The sequence below is a fragment of the Zingiber officinale genome, chromosome 9A (assembly GCF_018446385.1).
Source record: "Zingiber officinale cultivar Zhangliang chromosome 9A, Zo_v1.1, whole genome shotgun sequence".
Classification (NCBI taxonomy): Eukaryota; Viridiplantae; Streptophyta; class Magnoliopsida; order Zingiberales; family Zingiberaceae; genus Zingiber; species Zingiber officinale.
This window is the reverse complement of record NC_056002.1, coordinates 82602823-82618418: the sequence shown is the minus strand read 5'-3', so window position 1 is coordinate 82618418 and position 15596 is coordinate 82602823. Positions and strand designations below refer to the sequence as shown.

The 15596-nt window shown below is 39.0% G+C and overlaps 1 long non-coding RNA gene across 1 annotated transcript; it reads right to left on the bottom strand.

Annotated features, from left to right (window-relative positions):
• Positions 1-4175: 4175 nt before the first annotated feature.
• On the bottom strand, positions 4176-5083 carry LOC122020292. The gene is made up of 2 exons (XR_006122177.1): positions 4937-5083; positions 4176-4837 (listed from the first exon to the last, which is right to left on the bottom strand). It is a non-coding gene; the product is annotated as an uncharacterized LOC122020292 (long non-coding RNA).
• Positions 5084-15596: the final 10513 nt, after the last annotated feature.

Here is a 15596-nt window from a genome sequence, read left to right as displayed (position 1 = left end):
AGGAGGTAAATCGGATTGGAAGCTACGACTCAGCGAAAGATCTTTGGGAGAAATTCCTGGAGCTTCGCGAAGGTACTTCCGAAGCGAAGCTAGCGAAGCGCGACATCCTCCGGAACCAGTTAACGAACCTCCGGATGAACCAAGGCGAGAAGGTAGCGCAACTCCAAGCGAGAATCAAGGAGCTGATAACGCAACTAACGAACCTTGGAGAAGAGGTAACCAACCGGGATTCTATCCGATACGCGCTCAATGCCTTCCCGAGAACTCTAAGGACCTCGAGGTAAGTACGTTAGAACAATTATTTTCAACTTTTGAACTTCACAAATCTCGAGTTTCAGAACCCAACGGAGCAGAGAAGACAAGTCAGAACATTGCCTTAAAGGCAAAGATGAACAATTCTGACTTCGAAGCCTCAGTCGACGAATCCGAAGCGGCACTACTGGTAAGACGCTTCAATAAGTTTTTCAGTTCTAATAAATTTAAATCGCAGAGGCATCATCGAAAGAAGAAGACGGTTCGTTGCTACAACTACAACGAAGAAGGGCACATCAAGGAGGACTGCCCAAAATTGAAGAGAAAGGAGAAAGAAAAGGAAAAGCCAAAATACAAGAAACCAGAACCCTCCAAGTACAAGAATCTGAAGGCTACTTGGTCAGATTCGTCAACCTCTGAGTCGGACATCAAAGAATTCTCAGGGTTAGCGCTATTGGCGAACTATCAACCGGAAGAAGACTCAAGCTCAGAGATGAGCATCGATGAAGGGGGAGGAACATCAGAAGAAGAAAGTAACAGTGAAGGGGGAGCGTCACCAGATCAGGTAAGTAAGGTACGCAATCTAACCCCTTCCCAGTCCTTTCGGTTTATTAAATCGCTTTCTAAAGATTTATTCGAATTAGAAAAAGAAAATAAAGAATTAAAAATGAAATTTGCAAAAGCATGTCCACTTGAAATGTACGATCATATAAAATCAGAAAATGATAAATTAACATTAGAAATTGAAAAATTGAAATCTGATGCATGCTTAAATAAATTTCCTAAACCAAAATTAAGAACTTATGGAAAATTAATCTAGTACATTAGAAACCATCAGGGTCAACTTAGAAAAGTGCCCAAACTTTATGTACCCCCTAGATTTTTGAATAATCCTGTAGGAAGGAACCTCTATTGGATTCCAAAATCTGTGCTTAATTAATTTTTCAAAAATTTAAAAGCTTACAGTGAGACAATTAAACATTGAAATTCTTTATGCAAGCTTTGTCTAAGGAAATGGTTGTTGCTCCAATAACCAAGAAGGCCTAGTGCCTCGCCACGACCTGGAAGCTAAAATATTGAAAAAAAATGTTTAATTAACTTTCTGAAAAAACATTAAAGAAAAATTAAATAATTCTTTGAAAGTTTATAAAATATTTGACTTAGAAAATTCCTTAAAATTTTTTTTAATATTCTAACTTAGAAATTATTTTTTTTCCCTCAGAAATATTTTCCCAGAAAAATCCTAAATAACTTCATTTAACTTAGCAATTTATTTTTTCAAAACTTTAATCTTACTTGAAAATATTTTACTTAAGACCCCATTTTTGCTGTGATCAAAGGGGGAGAGAAAAGTACAAGTTTAGGGGAAGTTAGAAAAATTTAAATTTCTGTTATCTTTTGCAAAAATTATGCTTAACTTGTTAGTTTAGTAATTTCTTCTTTAAAATTACTCTTTATGTCTATTTTTACCCTAACTTGAACTTGGGTTAATGCACATCAAAAAGGGGGAGATTGTTGGACCCCGTGGTAGTTTTGATGTGATCAACCAAGGTGGTTAGGTCCTGCTGTATTTGATCCCTGTGTCTGAGTGTGCAGGAGCTCAGGAACACAGGAAGTCGAGCGGAAGACGCAGCTAGCGAGAAGGATGGCACGGGAAGGGAGCCGACAGGCTCGGTGCGTCGGAAAGACGAGAGAGCTGCGGAAGAGTACTCCGGTGGGCGTGAAGAGCGTGCGTGGCGTTCGAGGGACGTGAAGCCGGAAGGTCGCCGAGAAAAGGTCGGAATTGGGTTCGGTGAGCCCTATTCCGGTTGGCCGCAATCACCCAAAAGAACGGGGCGTCGGAGCTGAAAAACCAAGCCGAAATATCGCCAACTTGGGCGCCCAGAGCTTGAGGCGCCTCCATCAGGCTTGACCAGCTCAAGGCGCCTTCAACAGGTCAGATTTGACCGTTTGCATTGCGGATAAAGTTTTATCCGCTGACCAAGCTGGAGGCGCCTTGAACCTTGTTGGAGGCGCCTTGGACCCTCAGGATAGACTTTACAGGAGCTATATAAAGGCCCCTGGATCTAGGAATTCAATAACAACTCAAGCAATCAATCTGTAAGCAATTCCTATCAGTAGTTCTGAGCAAATAGAGTGTAAAAGGCTTCTCCGCCTTCAGAGAAGGAGAATTTTTTTAGTGCGCTTTTCACTGCCTTGGATTAACAACCTCCTTGGTTGTAACCAGGTTAAATTCCTGTTTCTGTTTTTAATCTTCTGTCTTTATTATTTTAGTACTGCATTTATTCTGAGTTGAAATCCGAGGAGGATATTTTTATTTTTGTTTTCAGCAATTCACCCCCCTCTTGCCGGTCTCCGCTGCACCAACAAAGGCTATGACATTCTCTAGAATCTATCTCCTCACTAGATAATTGGGCTTGTCGTTGGCTGATGGATGCTGTAATTTGATCGAGATACATCTGACAATTCTATAGTGATGCTTCATTTCTTTGTTGAGACTGGGTATATACCTCTTGTTATTGCTACATATGCTGCATTACATCCTTCAAATCTTGAAATATTGATTGACTAAGGACATGAACTTCTTTAGTGAACCCTTGAAATGTTCCCCAAGGTACTGAATCGATCTGCTGGACCGAATGTGACCATGTGGATATAGAATCATCTTGAAATCCTTATGGCCTCTGATATGATGGAAAAGATTGATCCAATTGTTGTTGCTCATTCCCATACTGCTGTTGGGGTTGATAGTATTATGGTTGGAAGTATCCATGCTGCTCTGAAATCTGGGGTTGAAAGTACTGAGTCGAATAATTATCCCAGTCATGACTATAGGTACTAGGAGTTGGATCATACGCCTGTTGATATTGATGTTGGAAATACAGGGGTTCCATAGGAAATCTAGCAATCTTTTGAATGAGATGACATATAGAAATTGGATGCGATGGACTGCCACAATTAGTACATATGTGTCTCACTTTCCCAGTATTCAAATTGTGATATTCATTGAAACTTCCAAATTGATGAGAATAAAGATCCATGTTGAACTAAAAGAATTGTCCTGGTCTTACACTGAAACACTAACAAACAAGATTAGAAGACACAGGAGTATATGATATCAAACACATGAATCTATGAACATTAAAGCATTTGACAATTTTTTTTTAGAAATTTTTGTAGAAAAATAAGAAAACAATCCTAAAATTATCAAACACGACTATAAGATCCCCGGCAATGACGCCAAAATTTGATGTGAAGCTCGAGTGTCGTGCTACGGGAGCTTATCAAATTACAATTAAAGTTTACCGAACCCCTCTACACTAAAGTAGTATAGAGATGACTCGGGTCGTCTCCCAAAGAATGTAACAACAGGATGATTACTTCAGGATTGGTTATGACTTTTGGATTTTTTATAAAGAACTGGGGGTTTGGGTTTTGAATTTTTAACTATGATATGAAATAACAAAACAAGTATGAAATTAAACCTAAGGAACAAAAGAGCAAAGCAAGTATGAAATCTAATCCTAATTAATGAAAAACACCCTATCTATCCATTAATAATGATCTCATAATGCATTGTTACTCTACGCTACGATTTCACCAATAATGGAATTAATCTAAGGAATATAATAGCAAAGTATTAAATGAACCTAACCTAGCAAATGAAAGATGATGCAAATAAAAAATCCTAGTCTAACTTAAACTATGATTACAAAGAAATTAAAGACAACATAAAGTAAGCAACTAAAGAAATTAAGCATAGAATGTAATCTAACCTTATCTAATTGCAAGTAAATGAAGACATAAGATAAGAGAACCATGCAACATTCAATTAACAAAGCATTGCAAGAATCAAAACTAAGAAAATGCAAAACTAGGATGATAGAGATGGTTGGGGCATTTCAACAAACACTTGGTGAGCATTAAGTAAACTAAGCAAAGTACGTGCAAATTTAAAACAAGGGAGAATAGCTCAATACAAGCATTCATCAACAAACTAAAAGAAACGTCAATTACACCAAATTAACAACCATGCAAACCAAAGTATCAACAATAAGAGAATAAACTTGCTGTTCAGAATCTGATGAAGGAGAATTGCTGCTCGGACTTGGTGGAATTAAGAGCTGCTGTGGAGATCCAAATCTAGAGAAGAACTGCTGTTGAAATCTGATGAAGAACTGTTGATCGAACTTGAAGGCTGCTGTGGAGACCTGTCCAGATCTGTTGGAGAAGAGCTGCTCGGAATGATGTGGAATGGTACAACTTCTCCTCTTCTAACCCTCCCTGCAATCACACAAAACGCCAGCTCTAGAACCCCCAAAATACCGATTGTGCTTGCTTCAACAACGGTGATGATGAACGAAACTTCCACCGAAGAACCGCCTCGATGGAAGATGAACGGAAGTAATGGAGGTGCTGTGAAATCGGATGAACCACCGCCGCTTCTCTGCCTCTGCTGCCTGAACCATAGTCGGAAGAAGGGAAAGAAGAACGACGCAAGGTGAAGAATCTCACCTGAGAACCCCTCCGGTGAGGTGGATGATCGGAGCCGAAGCTTGCCGCCTGAAATTGGTTGTTGTCACTACTGGAATCAAGAAGCAGAGGAGGTCAATTGAAATCGAGAAGAAGAAGAAGAGTAGATAGGGATGGTCTACCGGTGGCAGTAAAGGTAAGGGAAGAGTACCGTCGGCCGGCGAAAGAAGAAAGAAGGAGGAGGTGGTGCGGGATCGCTGTGCCCTAGCCGCAGAAAACGCGGGATAGACCTCTTGCGTCGCGTGAGGAAGAAAAGGAATAGGGGTCCAACATTAGGGATTTTTCCTCAACCCTTGGATGCTCTTCAATTCAAATCAATGGACCAGATTTGAGGATGAGATAAAATTTGAGTGGATTCAGATTTTTAGTTGGTGGAAGAAGATCCAAATCCATTAGAAGATGTGGATCCATTAGAGGGTGAAATTGGGCTTAAGATTAATTTGGGCTTCTCTCTTCTTGGATCCAAAGTGGACTTTTTTTAGATGATGATGACTTCTATGGATGGCTCAGATCTTTCAGATTACTTCCCTACAAATAAAATGTACATTTTTAGATAAAATACTAGAAAATATAGAAAGGATTATATCAAGACTCTAAATATATATCAACTCATAAAATATGATATAAAACAAGATTTAAGTATACGAGATGATAAAAATATTAAATATAAGAGCCAAAATAATATATAAAAATGTTCATTATCAATACCATAGCCTTCGCACCACTCCTTGAGGCTCTGACTCGCAAACTGCCTCCCGTTATCTGAGAAGAGCCGGTAGGGAATACCAAACCGACACAAGATATTCTACTAGACAAATTTGATGACCATCTATTCACTTATCTTTGTCAGTGGCTCGGCCTCCGCCACTTTGAGAAGTACTCCACCGCAATGAGCAGAAACCTTCCTTGACCAGTCGCCATGGGAAACGGTCCCACGATGTCCATTCCCCATTGGTCAAATGGGAAAGACACCATGGATGCATTCATCTCCTCGGGCGATTAGTGAAGGATGTTGTGATACTTTTGGCAGACAGATATATGGCTACTGTCGAAGCGGCATCCTCTTGGAGAGTTGGCCAAAAATATCCAGTTAGGAGAATCTTTCGAGCCAGCGAATGACCGCCCGGGTAGCTTTCACCGGAGCCAAGATGTACTTCATAGAGTATGTACATTATGCCCTCCATGCCCACACATTTGAGTAGAGGCCTTGTCAAAGACCTCTTATAAAGCTCGTATTCGATTAAGGTAAATTGTCCGACCCTCTTCTTTAGTAGTCGAGATGTCTCCTGGTCAGTCGGCGTGCTACCCGATCGGAGCAATTCAATCAGTGGCATTTCCAGTTGCTTGGGAAGACAACTCCTTCCATCCGGTCGATGCACGCCATGAGTGAAACCTATTCGATTGGCCGGCTAATCATGACTGGTGATAATGAACTGGAAAATTTAGCTAGTTTGTTCACTGCTTGATTGTCCGATCGGGGGACCTTCTGTACAATGATCTCTTGTAAATTTTCCTTTAGCCTCTCCAAAGCTCTGCATATAACATGAGTTAGGAGCTGTTAATCTCAAACATCCCAGATAGCTATTGGGTGGCCAACTGAGAGTCCGAGTGAATGAGGAATTTTGATGTTCCGACATGCCACGCTGCCTGTAAGCCTCTATCAAGGCTTTATACTCAGCTTCATTGTTGGTGGCCCGATAATCTAGCTGAACGAAAATATGCATCGAATCTTCACATGGTGAAATGAGCAGAATGTCAATCCCGCTTCCTTGTCAGTGGATGAACCATCAACATATATTCTCCAAGTTACTGCTGGTTCGGCGTTTTGGACCATTGTGACGAAATCATCCCAGGCTTGAGCTTTGATTGCTGTTCAGGGTTAATATTGAATATCTGTTATGATTCCACAAGTGCATGGATTCGTCGTCAGTAATAAAGATTATCGATCCCACGAGAACTAGTTATAAGAACTAGCAATGGTTCACTTAGGATTAGCTAAACTACCGATGGTTGTAAGTTTCTAAAGAAAAGAGATTGGGAAACGAAAATGAGAACTAGTGAAGAGAGAGTAATTAACTTGGTTTATGAAGAGTTCTAGGAGTTCGGTTTCATTGTGGTGGTATTGATGTATCACATTTTATCCTTTACTCATTACCCATCAACATGCATTCACCGAAAGCTAAAGCAACAATCCTTAAGCACTAAATAGAGCAAATCCCTGTGAAATCCTGTTACGGTTCACCCCTGTAACTATGGTGCCTCGGTAGATCACAAGAACGCAACTCTAATTGGTGTCATTAAGGATAGCAATAAGAGCTTGGTTTGGTCTCTTGCTTCCTTGTGGAGAAGTTGCCTCTCCTTTCAAGGAAGTACCCTAGATGTCCATGAACGGGTTACCCCTGTCACTAGTGTCCCTCGGGTATACGATCTAAGATACTCTCTCTACGAGGTTAGCAATCCCTACACAATCAATTAATACGCAACAAGTCTCATGCATAGTAGTTGAAACAAAGCAAGCGAAATCATCCAATGAATAAAGGCATAAATGTGACTCTTACATCAAAACCAATTCACAACTACTCCCTATTCCTAGAACAAGGAATCTATTCCATAGATGCCGAAGAAAAACCTGAAGAAATAATGTAATTAAGCATACAATCCTCAAACAAGACGAGGGAAAGAGAAAGGATGCTTATCCAGCGACGATGAGTGATCTTTGGATCCAATCCTTTGATTTTGGAGTTGATGTGGTGATGAAGGATCACTGGACGGAGGTCCTAGATAGTGTTGAATGGCACCAAGGTGATTCTCCCTTTGACGGCTCGCTCCCCCGAGGAGAAGGGTTAAAACCCTTCTTATAGTCTAGGGCACGGCACAGCGCTGCACGGTCGTGCCAATATGGCACAGCCGTGTCTTCTTTTGTCTCTGCCCGTGCTGCATGGTCGTGTGGATCTAGGGCTCGGCTCCTGGGACATGGTCGTACAGGATTGCACGGTCGTGCATTGTTTGGCTGCGGTCGTAGGGGGCACGACCGTGCACGATTGCACGACCATGCAAGGATCTGTCTTTGTTTGGCTGCACGACTGTGCACTACTCTTCTTCTGTTTGGCCACATGACCGTGCGAGGTTGCACGACCGTGTTCTCTGCCTCATTTCGGTGCGTCGACAATCGCTATTTTTGCTCCGAAAGTTGTCCCTGTCAACATAAAATCAAACAAAGAGCAGATATCCGAACAAAAGAGTATTCATGATGAGTATATGATAAAAGAGACGATCATGCAAAGAATATATACATATAAAGCAAGTGAATGTGTGTTAAAATATGCATAAATGATCATAATAGTTACTCATATAACACCTCCAGACTTGAACCTTTGCTTGTCCTCAAGCAAAACGCTGCAAGCTATGTTCATGGGTTCCTGCAGTGTTTCATAATCCTTAGTGAATTCGCCTAACTCTATCAACTAGTTTCATTGATAAGCATGATTGTGGAGTAACCTAAGTAGGACCTAATCATAAGTTCTTTGTGCTCGGTATAATAAGTAACTCAAACTCTTCAAGTTTCAATTCTCTATCTTAATTAAGTTGTCATACAATTGAGTTCCTAATATTCCCGGTGATAGGCACACACATGGTTCGTTTTTCTAAAATTACACAAGGTCTCAAAGGATACTACTCGAAATCAAGAGAAACATAACATTCATTTCTCCAGTAACCTAACTCAGTCTCAAAGGGGTGAATTGCTAGTTTCCACTCACGACAACTATTTTTTATCGCTTATTTTTTTTTTGGTGCTATAGAGTGTTGGTGCGGGAAGCATCCGACGATCGAACCCAAGTTTTGATAATGGCAAAGGGTTCAAAGTTAAGTCTTGTTGTTATCTAACATGTTGAATGAGTGTTTCAGGAAAGTCCTAACTACGGTTAGGCAGGTGAAAACCCTAGGGGGTGGTAACCCTAGGTGGAGAAAAGTCCTTGCTGCGGTTAGGCAAAGGGAAAACCTTAGGGGGTGGTAACCCTAGGTCATAGAGGGTGGTAACCCTATGCAGAAAGTCTTGGCAGGTCGATGGCTTCAGGCAAAAGTCCTAGGGGGTGGTAACCGTAGGTGGAAAGTCCTGGTGTCGCGAACCAGGTGAAAGACTGGACTAGCCGGGAACCGGATGTCCAGCAGAAAGTCCGAAAGCGTCGAGTGCTGAGCAAAAGTCCAGTCGATCTGGAGGATCGCACTGGCAACAGGTAAATCTCCTGAGTGGAGTAGGTGAGGACGCGTTCCCCGTAGAGGGAACAGTAGGCGTCGGGTTGACCTAGGGTTTCCGGTGGGAAATTCGAAGTCAGACCCGGACAGTCCGGAGACGGTCATAATATTCTTTATCATATTCATACTGTTGTTTTATGCTAACTTTGTGTTGCAGGATATTGTTTGGGACTAACATGTCTTGCAGGTACAAAATAACGAAGTTTTCTCTCGGATGAACAGTGTCCGAGGCGCCTCCATGGAGCTTGGACGCGCCTCGGGTGCAAAAGCTGACCTGGCCGCGAAGCAGGGCTGAAGGCGCCTCGGTTGGCTATGGAGGCGCCTTGGAAGGCGCCTTGAAGACCTATGAAGACGCCTTGGAAGGCGCCTTGAAGACCTATGAAGGCGCCTTCATGGAGATAAGCGCAGAATGGTAAGCGCTCATCTGCACGGTGGACTTGGAGCTATGGAGGTGCCTTCGGAGGCCTTCAAGGCGCCTTGGATTCCCTTTATAAGGGGTCTTCGAGCAGCAGTGAAGATCAACAATTGACAAGCTTTCCTTCTGCTGTGTGCTGCTCAAGAAACGACTCTAAAGTGTTGTTGCAGTCGCCGACGACCCGAAGCTTCAGTTATTATTTTGTTGTCGGTATTATTTCAATTCCAGTTGTACTTATTTCCTTGTACTTATTCATGATATTTTAGTTGTTGCCCACGGAAAGCGATCAAGGATCGCAGGCCTTCGAGTAGGAGTCGATCTACGCTCCGAACGAAGTAAACGACTGTGTCTTTATGTTTGTGTTTATTTACATTTCCGCTGCATATTTTACTCCGATAGTTTTACGAATCGAAAGAATTAGCCGCGAGCGCTATTCACCCCCCCCTCCTCTAGCGCTTCTCGATCCAACAATTGGTATCAGAGCGGGGTTGTTTTGAATTGGTGCAACCACCATTCAAAACATGTTTTTATGGTATTTTTTAGTTGTTCTTTCGGAGTCAATTAGAAATTAGCTTAGTAGCTAAAATTCTAATTCTTTTCAAAATCGGTGTTGCTCAAAGTTGGTCAATACCACTTGAGCTCATTTTTTTTCTTCTTCCCGCACTACTAATTCAAGACTCAGTCTTGGAATAGATCTTCTTGTTTTTGTTTTTTCATATCTAAATGGCCCAACAAGAAGTATATAGCACTGTTCGTCCCCCACTATTCTCCGGAGAAGAGTTCGGGTATTGGAAGGGGCGAATGGAGATATATCTTAAAACCTAATTCGACACTTGGATGATAGTCAAGACGGGACTACAATTGCCAACGGATGAAGACGGCAAGCCTACATCTTGCGAAAAGTGGGAACCAACCCTTATGAAAAAGGTAGAAGCCGATGCCAAAGCCACTTGCACCCTCCAGTGCGGTCTTACCAAGGAAGAGCTCAACAGAGTCGGTCTGTTCTCTTCCACAAATGAGCTATGGGAGAAACTGATCGAACTTCACGAGGGCACCTCAGAAACTAAGGTAAGTAAGCGTGATTTGTTACTTAATAAACTATACAATTTAAAAATGCAGGAAGGCGAGATGGCAAGTTCACTACACGCAAGGATCCAAGATATCCTTAACTCCCTTCACGGAATCGGGCAGAAGGTAGAAAATAGGGATATCATAAGGTATGCTCTTAATGCATTTCCTAGGAGCACATTGTGGGCATCAATGGTAGATGCCTACAAAGTCTCCAAGGATTTGTCTTCCTTAAAAGTAGATGAATTGTTTAGTGAATTTGAACTTCATGAACAAACTAATGCACAGCCGACCGAGAAGGGTATTGCTTTGGTTGCAGGTACTAGTCGAACACGGGAACCAAGAGTACGATGAAAAATTGAACCGAAATCAGAAGACGAACCCGACTCAGAAGACTCAGAAGACAAACTGACCAGGGAACTAGTGAACCTCGTGAAGAATCTCTACAAGAAGAAGAAGGGCTTCAACAAGAAAGACCTGAAGAAGGTAGTACTATCCAAGGAGGCCCAACCGAGCTCGAAGGTAAAATTTGAAGTTACTTGCTACGGGTGCAACCAGAAGGGGCACATCAAAGCCAATTGCCCCAACCAAAAGGAAGCAAAAAAGCAAAGAAGAAAGAAGGCCCTGAAGGCAACCTGGGATGAATCTTCTTCGGAGGACAACGACGACGAACTCGATTAGACGAGTTTACTCGCACTGATGGCCCGGGACCAGATCGTCGAGAGCGAGAGCGAGTCAGAGGCCGACTCCGAGCAAAGCCATGGATCCGCATCCGTTTCCGAAGGGCCAGACTCCACTGTAAGTATTTCGAGGCTTAATAACTTAGTCAATTATTTATTACGCAAGTTAGCTAAGTCAAACCTTAGGATTAAATCACTTCTAAAGGTAGTAGGTGTCCTTAAAGAAGTGACTAACACTAAATCCTTACCTGATCAAGTTCAGACTGGAAATTCAACTCAAGTTCAAAAACTTGAGGAAGAAAATTCTAGGTTGAAAAATCAGGTAACAGATTTAAAAAATACCTTAGAACGGTTTTCTTTGGGCTCCAAGAATCTGAACCTAATTCTTGGGACACAAAGAGTCATTTACAATAGAACTGGGCTAGGATATAAAAGTAAAAAGAAATATAAATCGTATTTATCCTTAATAAACAAACAAAGTAGTAAATCAGTCCAAGCATGGGTCCCCAAGTCAAAATTGATCAATCAAGTTGGACTTGACCAATACTGGGTCCCAAAGGATCAAATACACTACCTCGATAGACCATATCGAGGCTATGATCTAGGGGGAGCAAAAAGAAAAACGATCTTAAAAATTTAAACTTTAAAATTCAAAAATCAAATTAAAAATTCGAAATTAAATTATAAATTCAAAATTCAAAATTCAAAATCAAATTAAAAATTCGAAATTAAATTATAAATTCAAAATTCAAAATTCAAAATTCAAAAATCAAATTAAAAATTTGAAATTAAATTATAAATTCAAAATTCAAAATACAAAAATCAAATTAAAAAATTTGAAATTAAATTATAAATTCAAAATTCAAAATCAAATATAGATGGAGGATCCAAACTAGCTGGCACCCCCAACTGAACTACCCGACAGAGTAACTGAACCTAATCTACCCGAAATGGGTAAAACAAGAGTAGATTAACCGGCAGGGTAATTAAGGTTAGACTAAAACGGGCTAGGTTTAACTTGACCCACAGTACTGGTGAAGTTTTTGGATGATAGTACGTTAGGGAAACTTGGGCATCGCATGTCTAGGAAGATATGGCTTCGACCTGGTGCATTTGGCCAAGTGGACTGACCGAAGCTACCCTTAAATGGATCCTAACTAGTTAGACCAAAGATTAGTATTAAATTCAATGGGTAGGACTATTTGGGAAACCTCGAAGGCATGGTTACTTTAATGAGTTCCTTGTGACTCACCATACCCCAGAAGTTTATCCAAAGAATGCTTACTTGTTGAACCAAAAGTTAAACCTGAATCTAACACAAAGTTAAATCAGACCCTTAAATTCAACAATAATTCATCTCACAACAATTATAGGGTTCCCTGATTAACAATTTAGATCGGGTGAGATGACTAAGAAATTGAAACTAATTTGAACTTAAATCAAGTTAATTAACAATTAAATTATCTTTAATTAACTTGAATTATTTTCAAAACCAAAATTATTTTTTAAAATGAATTTCAAAATTATTTAAAATCTTCAAAACTTAATTTCAAAAATCTTTTCAAAATTAATTTCAAAATTATTTAAAATCTTCAAAACTTAATTTCAAAAATCTTTTCAAAATTTATTTCAAAATTATTTAAAAATCTTTTCAAAATTAATTTCAAAATTATTTAAAATCTTCAAAACTTAATTTCAAAAATCTTTTCAAAATTTATTTCAAAATTATTTAAAAATCTTTTCAAAATTAATTTCAAAATTATTTAAAATCTTCAAAACTTAATTTCAAAAATCTTTTCAAAATTATTTAAAAATATTTTCAAAATTTATTTCAAAATTATTTTAAAATATTTTCAAAATTTATTTCAAAATTATTTAAAAATCTTTTCAAAATCAAATTCAAAATTATTTAAAAATCATTTAAAAATCATTTTAAAATCTTTCAAAACTTAATTTCAAAATTATTTGAAAAATCTTTTAAAAATCATTTTAAATCTTTTAAAACTTCAGTTCAAAATTATTTGAAATTCAAAACTTATGTTTTATATCAACTGCAAAGACAACTCCATCTCACGCTCACTCATATGCTAAACATGCTTGTTAATCTAGAATGAGTGAGATGGAAATTAGAAAAATAATTTTTTTTTAACCTCTCATGCTTGGACTCCTAAACTCAAAGAATTTATTAAGGCATTAATTAAGGGGGAGTGATTTTGAGTTGGTTTTAAAATTAGTTTTCCTTTAAAATAAAATTTTGACTTGACCTCAAAATTAAAAACTATTTTTTACTTATCTTCTAAAATTCAGGTTATTTTTAACTTAACTTTAAAATTAAAATTATTTATGACCGGGCTTTTAAATTACAACTCTTTTATAATGTTTTCAAAACTAAGCCTTTATGTAAAACCTCTTTAAGCTAAGTACTTAATCAAGTCTTCTTTAACTAAGCTTAATTAGACTATACTCTAAACTTAGCTATTTGACAAGAAGTTTTCTCAAGGCAATCATTTTTAAGCTGAATATATAGCTAAGTATTTTCAAATTTAGCTAAGTACTTTTTAAAGTTTTTTTTTTTAAAAAAAAGGACAAAAAGAAAGTATTTTCCAAAGCATTCTTAAAATTTCATCAAAATAATTTTTTGAAAAACTAAGTCCTTTTAAAGTTAAATACTTAACAAAGCAATTATCTTCATAAGTTTAGCTAAGTCTATGATAAAAGTATTTTAAAAGTAAAAATCTTAGCTAAACTAAGTCTTGATCAAATTTTTTTTCTAAACTCCCTCTTTAAAAACTAAGAATTTAAAGTATTGTGATATCACACAAATTTGCTTAGTTACTTGTTAAAGACAAAAATAACCTTATCTCAGCTAAAAGTCTCTCTCAAACTAAAGGAAATGGAAATATTAAGATTAAGTATGTTTGCACTTTAGGGCTCTGATACCTGATCAACACCAATTAGATAATTTGAAATCTATTGAACTTGACTCATGCTTGTGTTGGGTTTTTCGGGCCGCGAAAACCGCTTTTTCGCGTCGCGGAAACCCCGAATCACCCAAGCCAACGGATCTCATGCGAAGAAAAATTTGAAAACATACGAGTACGAGTTACAAAACTTCTAGATCTACATGATGAAGATCTTTACCCTTGTTGCGTGCCCTTTTGCGTATCCCGCTCGTCCTCGGTACGCCGGATCTCGAAGTTGTCAATGTAGACAACTCTCTACACGTATCCACACGAACACACTAGGTGGAGGTGACCAAAAACCAAGGTGTGTTAGCACCTATGTGGTTCGGCCAAGGAAGGAGGAGAGGGAGAGCTTGAGAGGAAGAAGATGTAAAATTCCACACTTGAATGAATAATGAAAATCAATTCACACACCATTCAAAATGTGGCCGGCCACTTTTCTCATGTGTAACTCCCCTCATTAATGCATTAAGTTGTCATCAAGGAGAGAATGTAACCTCCATGAGGTGGCACTCACTAGTAACTCCCATGAGGTGGCAACCATGATGATGATGTGGAGTAACATCATTAGTCCACATCAATGGCAACTCACCAATGAGGTGGCATAAAGTCAAGTCAAACTTGACCAAACCTCTTCCATGGTTGATCTAATCTAACCATTTGATTCAAGCCAATTTAATATATAATGAATCTAATTCATTAAATTAAATTGATTCAATGAGTCATAATCTAAATTAGACTCATTGAACACATGAATCAACTTGAGTCCAACTCAAGTTAGCCCAATTAGGATTACTCTTAATCCAATTTGATTCATCAAATGAATCTAATCCTCTTGGTTCATCATATGAACCTAATCTCCATCTAATTGTCCTTAGTGTGTGACCCTATAGGTTCTTGTAACGTTGGCAATGCCCTAAACCCATTTAGGAGCATAAGTAATGAGCGGTATCTAGCAACACATCATTACTATCCAAGTTACAAGAATGTCGAGATCCGACATCACCTTGTGACTACTAATTGTGACTCCTCACAAAATATGACAAGTGTCCTTCTATCCTAGACATCTAGATTGATCAATATGAGGCATAAACCGTGTCATCCTCTAATCAATCTAAATCTTGAACTCCAAGTAGACACACTAAATCAAATGAGCTCAATATCCGATATTGACTCATTTGGGCATGGCCATGCACTTCGTGTTCTCACTCTATCAAGAATACCGATGTCTCTTCCTTCATATAGGAGGGATAGATCCCATCTACATCACTCACATCCCTCTGCATAATTTGTTATATACCCAGTAATCACCTTTATAGTCCACCCAGTTACGGGTGACATTTGACGAAACCAAATTACATAACTCCTTATGTAGGGATCTATGGTGACTTCAGGTCTAAGGACTAGTAGTCATACTAATAGCCACATGAG